Source organism: Anolis sagrei, chromosome 1 (genome assembly GCF_037176765.1).
Source record: "Anolis sagrei isolate rAnoSag1 chromosome 1, rAnoSag1.mat, whole genome shotgun sequence".
Lineage (NCBI taxonomy): Eukaryota > Metazoa > Chordata > Lepidosauria > Squamata > Dactyloidae > Anolis > Anolis sagrei.
The window spans coordinates 195,256,902-195,270,916 of record NC_090021.1 but is presented as its reverse complement, the minus strand read 5'-3'; the positions used below and the strand labels follow the sequence as shown (position 1 = coordinate 195,270,916).

General features: G+C 39.5%; 1 protein-coding gene across 1 annotated transcript in view; it reads right to left on the bottom strand.

The window, feature by feature from the left end:
* Positions 1-14,015, bottom strand: part of ABCB11 (ATP binding cassette subfamily B member 11) — a 118,923-nt gene that overhangs the window by 100,231 nt on the left and 4,677 nt on the right. The window lies entirely within an intron of this gene.

Below are 14,015 nucleotides of genomic sequence, written 5' to 3'. Positions count from 1 at the left end.
GAATGTGTGCTGGAATGTTTGCCACATGCTTGAAATGATCAATGCTAACCAGAATGATTTGTAATCTGAGCCTGGAATCTCTGATAAGATAGCAATGCATTCTTACTGGGAACTTTTAACATTTCCCCTGCTACATGTGACACCTATTCCTCCCACACACAAACACACATCAGTTTCTAAAGTAGCTACAATCTGACAAGTACAATTGACCTCAGCAAACTCTTTCACTAGCCCTCTTCCTTGTTATCGCCCCTTACTTTTCCCTTTCTGCTTGCCTAGGAACTGGTTTGTTCTGTGTTTCTCTTCCTGAAAACAATATCCTTGTACCAAACCCTACACAAACCTCTACCTGCCAGTCTACCCACCCACCCTGAACAGGAATGTGACGCAACACTCTTTGGCTGAGATCCTAGATTGCCTAGTGTAGAGATTTATGGTGAAGTACTCTACAATTATAACAAACAAAAATTGAACAACACAATCTTACAGTGTGGGGATAGGGAAGTGGTAGTGCCACAGATATAGTCAGACTAGAATTCCTACTCTCTCTTGACACTGGTCATTCTGGTTGGTAATGGGAGTTGATACAAAAACGTCTGGAGATCCTACTCCTAATTTACTGAAAGTCGAGAATCTTTTATCTAGGATTAGGTCACTGGCATTATGTCAACCAAAAAACTCACATTTGTCAGCGTATGTTAAATAGAGTTAACAGCAGCACTGTCCTTGTAATTTCTTATTTCCAATTAGAGTTCTCCCAAGAGGAAAATATAAGCTGAGAACCTGTGTTCAGTAATGTATATCTGGCACATAGCTCTCTCTATCACTATTACCTCCCTTCCAAAACCAGCATTTAAAGGGTGCATCTTTTAATTTAGTATCCATTTATTGTATACATAACATCTGAAACCATGTCCTTGCAGACAGCTAATTCTCTCCCACCAGAAGTGACTTACAGTTTCTCAAGTCGCTCCTGACATGAAAAAAAAAAAAACTTCTGCATGAATACTTGAGTTTTTGGACTAGCCCATTTTAATAACCTAAAATTGAGATATGGACATGAAACAGCATACTCAAATCTGCAAAAAAACCGAATCAATGTGAATTTTCAAATTGTGAATTTATTTTAAGTACTGTTCTACCTCCTCACTTTTCTGATCACATTCAGCTTTGACATTAAGCAAATATATTTAAACAAACAAACAAAAAACGTGATACACCCCATCCTGTGCCCACTTCAATGTTGTTGGAGAACAGGGGTCTCAGCAGAGATGCATCCAGCTATTTTCCAGTAACTTGATGAACTGCAAGCACATCATCTAAAGAGGCTACCTGAGAGAATCCATAGAGAGCTTTTGCCGATGCCTGTTGCATCATGTCCAATTACAGGAAAATAGTTGGATGTGTCACCATCATAACCCTGATCTCCTGCAACAAAAAAATGGCTGTATCACTTTAAAAGTGAGCTATGGAGAATCTGGTTTGTTGCACACTTGGTACAGAATTTCAACCACCAGAAGGACAAAATAGTGGACTATGATAGCATACATCAGATTTACACTAGCCTAATATACCAGTCAAAATTTCTAGGCAGAAATTGGGGGGAAATGAGATAAAATATCATCATATGTAGGATGTTTTTAAAAACTGGTTTATTCTTTGAAGCCTGGGTCATTTTGCAATAATCTTGCAATAAATTCTATTTTTCCACCTATATTTAAGCTTTGGTGTAGTCAATCTGTCCTACATCTTTTGATCCTGATAACTAGAAGAGATAAATATTTTTTGCTGATTACATACTAACAGAAACCACCAACATATAGATTTGGATTATAATCTCATCAAAACAGAAAACAGTCACAAAATAGTAGACTTTTAAATCCCTATTAAAAGAAAACATAGCTGTATTGCACATAAGATACATTCCCAAACTGATACTACACAGTACCTTTAATTTTCCAACAATCATGCAAAATAATGTCTAAATGTTTGTGTTATTGAGAAGGTGTCTGTTGTGTTATGGTGAATAATTTGCATGCATAATACAAGTTTTGCAAAATAAGTCAGCAGAACACGTCTGTTGTACTGTGGTGAATAATTTGCATGTGTAATGAAACTTTTGCATGTGTATGTTACTAATCTGATGGTGAACATTTACATCAAATGGGCCTTAAATGGGGGATTCCTGATCCACAATGACACCTTTGGACTACATCTAATACTACACAAGTGTCCTCCTTCTGAGGCAACAAGGTTTTCTCTTTACTCTCCTCCTTCTTGTCTCTCTGTGTGGCACCCATTTGCTCCAGAAGATTCCCAAATTCTTTGAAGCAGATTTGAGACTTACGCAAGGAGCTGCACACTGGAGGTGGCGTTCAAAACACTGATATTCTAAAGCAGAGTTGGGCATCTCTAGGATGTTTGATATGCTTTTAATGATTGTTTTAATATATATGTTTATTTTATTGATGCATGTTCTTATGGCATTGAATCCCTTCCTATATATGTGAGTCTCCCTGATTACCCTATGCAGTGAGAAGGGCAGGGTATAAATATGGTAAATAATTATAATAAATAATAGGGCCATCCTAGGGACCTTGAAGGGGTACAGCTTTATCATATATTACAAAAAAAAAATCCAAAACATTTCCTCCTTATTTTCTCTCAGCAGCCTTTAGATTCTGAGGGGGCATTTTGCCATACTTTTAGGCACATACACATCCTCTGGATCAATTTAGACCTACAGGAGACCTTTTTTTTCAAAACAGAAATGGAAGGGAAGTTACTTTGGTTTACTTCTAGCTGGGTTTTTAAAAGACTTTTTCTGGACCTAATATAGCTCCGAGGACAAAACGTAGCAAAATACTCTTCTGTCCCTACAGGGTAGGGGGATTGGGGGAAATGTTATTTTTTAAAAATCCTAGGACTTTCCGGGGCTACAAAAATAGCCTATGTACCACAGTTTGCTTATGTCTTCTTACGCTGTTCCTGTGACCCATCATTTCCTCCCATTCCATTCCAATTTCAAGCCATTGTATGCAATGGAAGAGGGCAGCAATCTTTTTATGGCCACATCATCTAAAGATGCCTGCTGCATAAGTCCCGCTACACTTATTATTGCTCTTGCTATGCCCTAACATGATGCCACAATATAATAGATGATTTGTCCAGTTAGGAATGTTGGTTGTCAAAGAAGATGACTCTTTAATTCTGCAGAAGCACAGTTACTTCACTACAGCTGGAAACAGTTTGTTTCTTGGAATGCAAGAAAGCCAAGAGGATGAAACTAAAACAAAACAGACGCAAAAAAGCTCAACTAAATAACTTGAAATGGGAACAAATGAAGAATTGTAGAAAAGTGAGCAAGAAAATAACTACAGCATGAGTAAACATGGCATTCTGTTCAGACTTTGGCCATCATCCTGATGATTAAATTTACTGGCATTGACTTCTTTCTCCAGCACATGTACTTTTAAGATTGTGGCAGAAGGAGGCATCAAGTTGGTCTTTGTGTTTCATTCCCGCAGCTGCTGATAGGGTTTATCCACAGAGCAGGAGAGTGACTTGTGGGACCAAGGACACCTTCTGGTTTTCTTGGCAAGATTTGTTGAGAAGAGATTTGCCACCCATTAGCTTTACTTGAGGTAGAAAGAGTGTGGCTTATCTGAGGTCACCCAATGGGGATTCAAATTTGGGACTCTAGAGTCATCGTCCAATGCTCAAACTACTACACCATGCTGGCTCCAGCCATCATAATCCCCACAGGGTAACTGTGTATATTCACAACTCCTTCTTCTTCTCATTTGCCACATCTCCCTCGTTTGCCACATTTCTTTGTTCCAAATTATATCCCAATCATGAATCAGAAATGTGTGGACTTTCATGGCAGAGTTGACATTCCTAAAATGGATGAATTGACTCATCTATTGTAACTGATGTTTAAGTATGGAATACGAAGAGGACAATGTGCAACACAGACAAATTTGGGTTATTGTACTTTTTTCGGACTGTGTAGCCATGCTCCGGAAGCATTCTCTCCTGATGTTTCACCTGCATCTATGGCAGGTATCTTCTGAGGTTGTGAGCACCCAAACACAAATCAAGAAACATGAAAGGCACTGCAGATCAATTCAACCAGAGAAGTCAGCCATAGCAGACCACCTGATGAACCAACCTGGACACAGCATATTATTTGAGAACACAGAAATGCTGGACCACTCTCACAACCACCATGTCAGACTACACAGAGAAGCCATTGAAATCCACAAGCATGTGGACAATTTCAACAGAAAGGAAGAAACCATGAAAATGAACAAAATCTGACTACCAGCATTTAAAAAAACTCTAATATCATAACCGTAAATAAACAACAATATTCAAAAACAAGGGAACTCCAGACAAGAAACAAACAGGGACAACCAATCAATTCTCAGCAATGGATGCCCCCAGACAGTAAGAAGCAACACCTTGAAAACTGCAAGGCCATTAAATGTTAGTCAAGGTGGACAAATGAAACATTTACACCTAGCTCCAACAAACAAGAGTTCTTTCTCCCACTCTGGACATTCCACAGATATATAAACCCCATTTTCTTAGTTTCCAAAAGACCTCACAACTTCTGAGGATGCCTGCCATAGAGGCAGGCAAAACGTCAGGAGAGATTGCTTCTGGAACATGGCTATACAGCCCGAAAAACATACAACAACCCAGTGATTCCCACCATTAAAGCCTTTGAAAATACACAGACAATTTTTTTATGGCTTTGTGGTGACTAAATATAGATGTCTATTGACCAGTGATCATTAATTTGACCATATGCATTTATTTTTATAGATGAGACCTTTGTAATTAATATTCAATCAACTGAGCAAGTGCGTGGCAGTTCCCTTCACAATTCAAAGGCTTATCTGATGTATTAGAAATATTGGCTTACATTTATTTTTGCAGCTAAAATGTCACCTTAAATTGTCTGATATGCCATGGTGTCACTTAAAAGATCAGACCTTCCAGTAGAAATATGGGCTTTCTCTGGGTCAGTTTTCAAATTTGGGGTCAGCCAATCCTCATGTTAGCAAGATCCCTGAAATTCTTCTGACACTCAAAGTCCAGCATGTGGAACGTTAGCATGGGATTACCCTTTGAACCTAATTGTCCCTGGATGATTTGCATGACCTGACAGCGGTCAGGCAGAGCTTAATTAAACACTGATCTCTTTCGGTTTAGCTGACGGGTTCACTCACTCCTGTTCCCTTTGAACATATCACTTCATGGCACCATTTATTCTTGTTCATTAGCTACTCAAAAGATATTACTGAGGAACTAGGATCTGATGAAATATGCAATTTCAAACATTATACAAGAATTTAGGAGCCCCCGGTGGTGCAGTGGGTTAAACTGCTGAATTGCAAAACTTGTTGACCAAAAGGTCACAGGTTCGAATCCGGAGAGTGGCATGAGCTTCCGCTGTCAGTCCCAGCTTCTGCCAACCTACCAGTTCAAAAATATTAAAATGTGAGATCAATAGGTATCACTCTGGCAGGAAGGTAACAGCGCTCCATGCAGTAATGCCGGCCACATGACCTTGGAGGTGTCTATGGACAACGTTGGCTCTTTGGCATAGAAATGGAGATGAGCACCAACCCCCAGAGCTGGACACGACTGGACTTAATGTCAGGGGAAAACCTTTACCTTTACTATACAAGAAATTAACCTACCCAGCTTTCTCTGATGTCCACATTTGCATTTAAAGTCCTGCATTCACTCCAAATTCTTTCAGGATTTGAAAAACAGATTTCAAAATGTAAATGTTGCATAAACAAACACAAGGTTTAATTCAGATTTGGGCAACCTTTGCCTCTTCAGTAGGTTTTGGGGACACCTCCAACCTGCCTTAGCCAGTAGGATGATGAGAGTTGCAGTCAAACAAGGGCTGGAGGAGGATATACCTCAATCCAACAACATTTGTGTGGTCTATTTTGTTCACCTAATTTGGAAAGATCAGCTAGAATCCCATACATTAGTCCAAATTAAAGTAGAGCCGGTGTTGAATGGTTTGTCAACAGTAGGCAAACCCTATTGATTCAATGGATCTGCTCTAGTTAGGAGTAGCAACATAATTGAGGCCATAATTTAATGAATAATAAAGTTTCTGAAATAAAAAAATCTGACAAGCCTCTGACAATGTTTCTTATTCCTGGCTGAACACCACTGGTCATGCAGATAAGGTCAGATGGAAGTTAATACCCTTTCCTACAATTAATAAGTAACAAGCATCCAATATCCTGTCCAAGAACCGAGAAACGCTGTTTCACCAGCTTCTGTGTGTGCTGCCTAAGGCAAAACAAACAACCTCAATGAAGAACTGGAGACTGATGACCCAGCACAAAGTCCCTTTAGTTTTAAAAACTCTGGGTGCTAACCCCAATCTATTGCTCATAGAGTGTTAATGGCAAGCTATGTACAATGCCAACAGGATGCAAAAATCTTCAGTTGAACAGATTACCATTCAGCACAGTTACTCTAATGACGATGATGATGATGATGATTATAAGGATTTAAAGATCAAACTGCAAAGACTCTGGCACAAGCCAGTCAAGGTGGTCCCAGTGGTGATCGACACACTGGGTGCAGTGCCTAAAGACCTTGGCCTGGACTTAAACACAATTGGCGCTGACAAAATTACCATCTGCCAGCTTCAAAAGGCCACCTTACTAGGATCTGCACACATTATTTGCTGATACATCACACAGTCCTAGACACTTGGGAAGTGTCCGATGTGTGATCCAATACAACAGCCAGCATAGTGATCTTGTTTGCTGTGTACTAACCTTGTTGTGTTTCAAATCATCATCATCATCATCAGGCATGTAGCCGGGGGGGGGGGGCTTGGGGGGCTTCAGCCCTCCCCGAAATTCTCATGGTGGTTCGCGAAAAGGCCTTACTGGTGCATTATTTAAACTGTTATGTTTATTCATATCATGATCTGATAACCATACTCAATATATCCCATATGCATGGGGGTATTGGGGTAATGATACAAAAGGTTTGCTAGGCTAGACCCTCTTTCACTCAGACTCAGCCCCCCCCCGAAACTCAGCCCCCCTGACCACCCCCCCCTGAAAAAAATTCAGCCCTCCCCGAAACGAAATCCTGGCTACGGGCCTGATCATCATCATCATCATTACCTTTATTTATAGATCACCCTATCTCCCCGAAGGGACTCAAGGTGGTTTGACTTATCTGGCCAGCTGTCAATATTTTGAAAGATTTTTTTCCCAATTAACTGATAGATAAAACAAAAACACTATTGGCCAGAATTCACTAAGACAGTTACAAAACTGTAATTAAATGATGCATTTGTGACTATTTCATATTCATGATTCTTATATGATTTTTGGGCAGTGATTCCCAACCCATGGGCTGTGACCCTTTGGTTTTCTGTGGGGTTGCTGCGCAGTGATGAGCTATGAAAAAATTTAAAAGATAAAACAAAAAAACCATGTCATCCCATCCTGTACAGAGATTTGTTTGTGTAAACATGTAACTGTCTTTCATTTGTTGGGTGAGCTTGTGAGGTTCGGATTCATGCACAGTTCAGTGACTGGTTCTATGGAATGTGGGTGCTGCCTGGCTTGTGATTGGTCGATTCATAGTGATACATGTGCACTACGTGCCTAGCCTTGTTTCTTGCAGGTGGCAACATTTTTTCTTTGATACCAGTGAATTCTGCGAAATATAATAAAGCATATGTCGACACAAATTGAATGATCCAGCTTCCAGGAATCTGTACATCCAATATTTTTTTTCTTCTTTGGCCAGCTGAGCAGCCAGCTAAGAGCAATCAACCACAAGCCAAGCAATGCTGTAAGATCCAGACACCATAGTTGTCACTGTAACAGCATCAACAGCCCTAATTTTTAATGCATCGGGGTCATGGATCATCTATTTTTAATGTATCAGGAATGCTGGTCACTTTGCCTCTATAAAATGGGGTCATGACTCAAAAAAGGCTGGGAACCACTGCTTTAGGGAATACATGGAAACTGTAAGTCCCCAGTCCCCAGTCCCCACTTACTGGGCAGCAGCCACTACAGTCAATGGGCATCTATTCCCTTGACCATCAGGATGTAGCTGACTGATATTCCTACTCTCCTTTACACACACAATCTTCAGTATGAGGGGGGATTGCTGATGCCTGTTGCATGGATACCACGCATGGGAGAAGGTGGGAAGGTCAGTCAACTGCTTCTTGACTGACAGGGGAACAAACTCCCATCAATCGCAGGAGCTGCTGCCTGGTAAGCAAGAATTGAGGAGTCAGTCTGGGAGACACTATGTAGCTACTAGGCTTGTTTGATCCAAAAAAAAGGTTCAAAACCCATTTTGAATTAAGGGGGTGTTGGTGATTCGATTCTAAAGTCAATTCTGATTTTCACAGAAAAAAAAATGTTCAAAACTTTTTGAAACTTCAGAGACTTCCAAATCCTTCCTTAATAGTTTGAAAGTGTCATTTCCTGTTTCATTGGGTGGTCTTTACTTTGAAAGTACTTGTTTTACTCCAGAAGCGGGGGGGGGGGGTGGAAGCAAAGGGAGGAAATTCATCCATTCTGGTTTAAAACACTTTCCAGGCTCGAGACAGAAGCGAGGGCGGAGGAGAGGGAGGAAATTCATCCACTCTGGTTTAAAATGGCTTCCCAGGCTTGAGCCGAGGCCAGGGACCAGAACCGGGGAAACGCTAAATCATTGCCGACTCACTTACTGCTTTGTAACAGAAATGGCAGAAATAGCTTCGGAAGAGCAAAGGGACTTCCGGTTTCCTTAAAAACGTCTAAATTGCTTCAAAAAGCAAATATTTCCAAATTTATTCCGAATTACAAAGATTCCGACCGAACTTAACCATGCCTAGTAGCTACATAGCTATTACAGCTGATAGATCATTCTGGCCACTCTTTGATTGCAATCACTTTGCATGTGGCTTGCTTAGATCACAGAGAAAACATTGTGTTTGGAATTTATCACTCTTTTGGATTAGTTAAGTCTTAAATTGTTCAATTTGAAAATAAACACTAGAAACACTAGAAAAGCACAATGCCATGTATGTCTACTTAGAAGTAAAACAATTAAATTCTATGGATTTATTCAAAGAAAGGGTGGATATAGGATAACCATTTGTTTATCATTTCCAGCAAGACCCAATGGAATATTCTGCATTTTTCCCAATGTAAGTAAAATGCTGGAATGATAGGCAAGGTAAAGTTTCCCTTGACTAGTTGCAAATTAGTGACATTTGTTGCTTTCTACAATGAAAAGAAAACAGTGAGAGAACATTTCATTTCAGGAGAGTTCTGTTTATTGTATCAGATTATGATGTATTTTATTTCTGTATAATGGATAGCGTTACAGTGACCTCTTGTGACAATTTGCAAGGATTATGAAGCAACACAGTTTTTCAATGCTAGCAGAAAAAAGATAGAAGGAAGTACCTGTTCAAATCAGATCCTGGGATATAAGGCAGTGTAGAAGGGGTCTCTATGATATTCTTAGTCCAGAAGTTCTTCATTTCAATAGGCTTTCCCCTGATCTGAGACTTCCACTCAAAGTCCAGAAAATATACTCCATAGATATAGAGTAGTACTGTACTGTATGTATTTTCACATTCTCTGACAATTTATGACAACCTCATACATTTCTTAAGGTTTCCTTAGGCAAGGAATACTCGGGGCTGGTTCATTATTTCCTTCATCTGAAATGTAGCCTACAGCACATGGTATCACTTGGCAGTCTCCCAGCTAAGTACTAGCCGGACCTTATCTTGCTTAGCTTCTAAGATCAGACAGAATCTGATACTCTTAGAGTACCAAGAATCATTTATATCCTGCTTTTAACAACAACAACAACAACAACAACAACAACAACAACAACTTTATTCTTATACCCCACCACCATCTCCCCAAAGGGACTCGAGGTGGCTTACATGGGACCAATGTCCGTAAGACAATAAACAAACAATCCATCAAACAAAAACACAATTAAAATAACCAAATGGAGTATTTGTCCTGTTAAAAAAATTAAACAGATGGGTTGCTAATGCCATCCCATGCGAAACTTTTGCCTGTGTTGAGAAACACTTCCCTCATAATTTCACAAGAACTTCATGTTCAACCACGAGACTACATAAAGCAGTTATTTCTGAAAATCTATTTCATAGTATGAGACCAAGTCATTACTATATCATATCATACACAGATAGAACATGAATAATTACAAGAAACAGTCAGTTGGACATCGGATAACTAATCTTATAAATCCAAGCTCTAGTTTGCATAGATGGAACTCACAGTCACAGTTATTAACTAGTACAGCCTTGCAACATAATATTGCAATGCAGTTGTAAATTTGTTATATGGTTAAAAGAAATAAATAGTGACATTATACTGAAAGAAAAAAAAAGAGTCCCTCCATTTCCTATTCAAGTGGTTCCAAATGTGTAACCAAATGTGTATTACCTACAGACGACACAATGGAGGGCCTGGAAAGAGAAGAAGGAGAACACACAGAATCATAGATTTAGAAGAAACAGTAAAAACCAATAAAAACATAAGTCCTCGGCGTCTCATATAATAACGAATCACTACATATAACAATGACTTAAATTCATTTTTTACTAAAATAGACCAACATTTTGAATACTGTACTACTGGATCTTGGTCACATTTCAAAAATCATGTTGCTTATGAAACAAAAATGATTTTTTTTCAGTATCTACATTCTGTAGATCAGCAGTTCTCAACCTGGGGGTCGCGACCCCCAGGGGAGTCGTTTGCCCATTTTGGAGGGGTCGCGAGGCCGTTTCCTTAGGCCCCGCCCTCAATTCCGCAACCCAGCCGAGGGCTCTCCTCGCGCGACGTCTCCCTCAGCTGGGCCGCAGTCCCGCCTTCTGGCAAGGCTGCAGCCTAGCCGTGGGCTCTCCTCATGTGAAGGCTCCCTCGGCTGGGCTGCGGTCCCACCTTCCAGGAAGGAACTACAACTTCCAAATATCAGGGTCTATTTTCCCCAAACTCCGCCAGTGTTCAAATTTGGGCATATTGAATATTTGGTCAATATCCATAGATGTTTGGGTTCACAATGCTCTCCAGATGTCGGTAAACTACATCTCCCTTAAATCACTGTCAATTCCTCCCAAACCCCTCTAGTATTTTTTGTTTGACATAGGAGTTCTGTATGGAGGTCTCAGTGGTCTATGGAAGTCAGAGCTGAATCGGTTGAAGGTACTGCAAATACCATCATCTGTTTTCCATACTCCCCCGAACATATTTTTCCTTATTAATCATGATGCTTTAATTATGCTGAATTTGTAACAGTGAAAATATATCCTGCATATCAGATATTTACATTACAATTCGTAACAGTAGCAAAATTACAGTTATAAAGGAGTAACGAAAATAATTTTATGGTTGGGGGTCACCACAACATGAGGAACCATATTTAGGGATCACGGTGTTAGAAAGGTTGAGATCCACTGCTGTAGATGAAATACTATGAGCTATATAACCCTTGCTGAATAAATGTTGTAACACATGTGAATACTCTGCTTAAGCAACTTCCATTCGGCTTTAAATAATTTCCGTTTTCTTGTAATTCTTGATGCTTCTCTGTTTCAACCTAGAGGAAACCATACTGCAATCTCAGGCATAACATTCTTTCATAGGATGTTATTGCTCCCATGCCAGTAAAAACAGGTGACATTTTTAGCAGGACTGCCCTTTGACTCTCAACAAAGAACAATAGGAGTGCATACTCAGAACTTACCCTGGACTAAATGTGACTGCAGGCAAGGCTTATATTTCATAACTACTCTCCATTGTATGAACTTGTGAACATCTTTGACTTCCTTATTGTATGACTGATGCAAAATTTGTATACATGATTTATTCAAGTGTTATAATAAAAAATATAGTGTTCCCTCACTTACTGCAGGTGTTATGTTCCAGGACCACCCGCAAAAAGTGAAAATCTGCAAAGTAGGGACCCTATATATATAGCATTCTGAAGGTGAGGGAGAGAGAGGAAAGATTTAAAGGCTCCTTGCACCTTTTTCTTTTGCTAGCTATAAGGAAGGGACTATAAGTCCGTGATTTACATACTGCTTTGTATCTCCTCTCTCTCTCTTTTTTATGATTGGCTGCCTTTCTCCCGAGGGAGGAGTTGAAACTCCCTTCCACACTCCATCGTTGCCAGGAGGCAAAAACCCGCAAAACAGCAAATCCGCGAAAAGTGAACCACAAAATAACGAGGGAACACTGTATATTGCAAGCAAGGATTTGATCACAATCACATGCATACTGAATATTAAATGGGCAAGAATATTAATTTAATATTAATTATATTAATATTTTTATATTAATTGTATTAATATTAATTTTATATTAATTATATCATTTATTAATTATAGCTCCCATGCCAATAAAAAGCAGACATTTTTAGCAGGACAGCCTTTTGACTCTCAACAAAGAGCAATAGGAGCGCATACTCAAACCTTACCCTGGACTAAATGTGACTGCAGGCAAGGCTTATATTTTATAATTACTTTCCATTGTATAAACCTGTAAGCATCTTTGACTTCCTTATTTTATGACTGATGCAAATTTTTTATGCATGATTTACTCCCATGTTATAATAAAAGGATATATTTGCAAGCAAGAATCTGATCATAATCAATCACATGCATATTGAATATTAAATGCACAAGAATATTACTTTTACAAATTAAAAAATCCCTGGTCCAGTGCCTGCCTCTGCCATTAACTAAGTGAGCTCAGGCCTGCTACTCAAAGAGAACACCAAAGTAATTTTCCTCAGAGTTGTGTGCCTCAATAATCCTTCTAAATACAATCACAAAATAAGGCACACTATATGCAATATATGCAGGTGAGTAAAACAACATGTTGTGATAAACAGACATCATTCACCACTAGAGGAAGGATCTTTTCTAATTTTACATGCCTAGTTTGACCTCATTTACAAGCAACTGCAGCATTTATAGTTTTAAGGGTGTAGTTTGGGTGGAGGCGGTGCACTCATTACCTTGCTTGAAAAGTAATATGCTCTTGTTACAGCAGTTTTCTTGTGGTTTTATTTATTATATTTTTGTTGTGTTTTTTAAAAACTTTTTAACACATCCTTGGATAGCAACATTGGCTTTCTTGCAAAATTATCATAAGGGTTATGACTAAATGCAGGTGAAGAGATAAATAGTAAAACAAATATTAAGTTTTATTACAAAGCTGGAGTGACATCTCCAGCTCATCCCTTGTTTGGGTATCAGCCAGCACGTCAGTGACTTAAATTAAGAAATAGTTTTCTAAGCTCTACAGAATCAGCCAGCACGTCAGTGACTTAAATCAAGAAATAGTTTTCTAAGCTCTACAGAAACACTCGCTGGAACACCTCAGCAAGCGAGAGTCCAAAAGTGGCAGGCCCAAACCCAGAACCTCAACCAATGGCTGATACCAAATGAGAGACTCCCTCCTGGGCACACAGAAGACTGAGTGACTTGGAAGGCGCTGAACAGGCTGCGCTCGACACCACGAGATGCAGAGCCAACCTTAAGAAATGGGGCTACAAAGTGGAATCCATGACATGCAAGTGTGGAGAAGAGCAAACTGCAGACCACCTGCTGCAATGCAACCTGAGCTCTGCTACATGCACAAGGGAGGACCTCCTTGCGGCAAGACCAGTATCTGGCACTCCAAGTGGCCAGATACTGGTCAAAGGACATTTAATCAACTACCAAGCTTGCAAACTTTGTGTTTTGTCTGTCTGATTGTTTGTTTTGTTCTGTTAGAAATGTAATACAATGGTCTGGTTGCCCCTGACATGATAAATAAATAAATAAATAAATAAATTACAAAGCTCTCATACCTGAAGTATTGTAATGGGTTTTACAAATACGGTGTTCAGCCTGCAGGAGAGGGAAATGTTAAATCTGACATGAAAAGATTTATTTCAGAATTTGA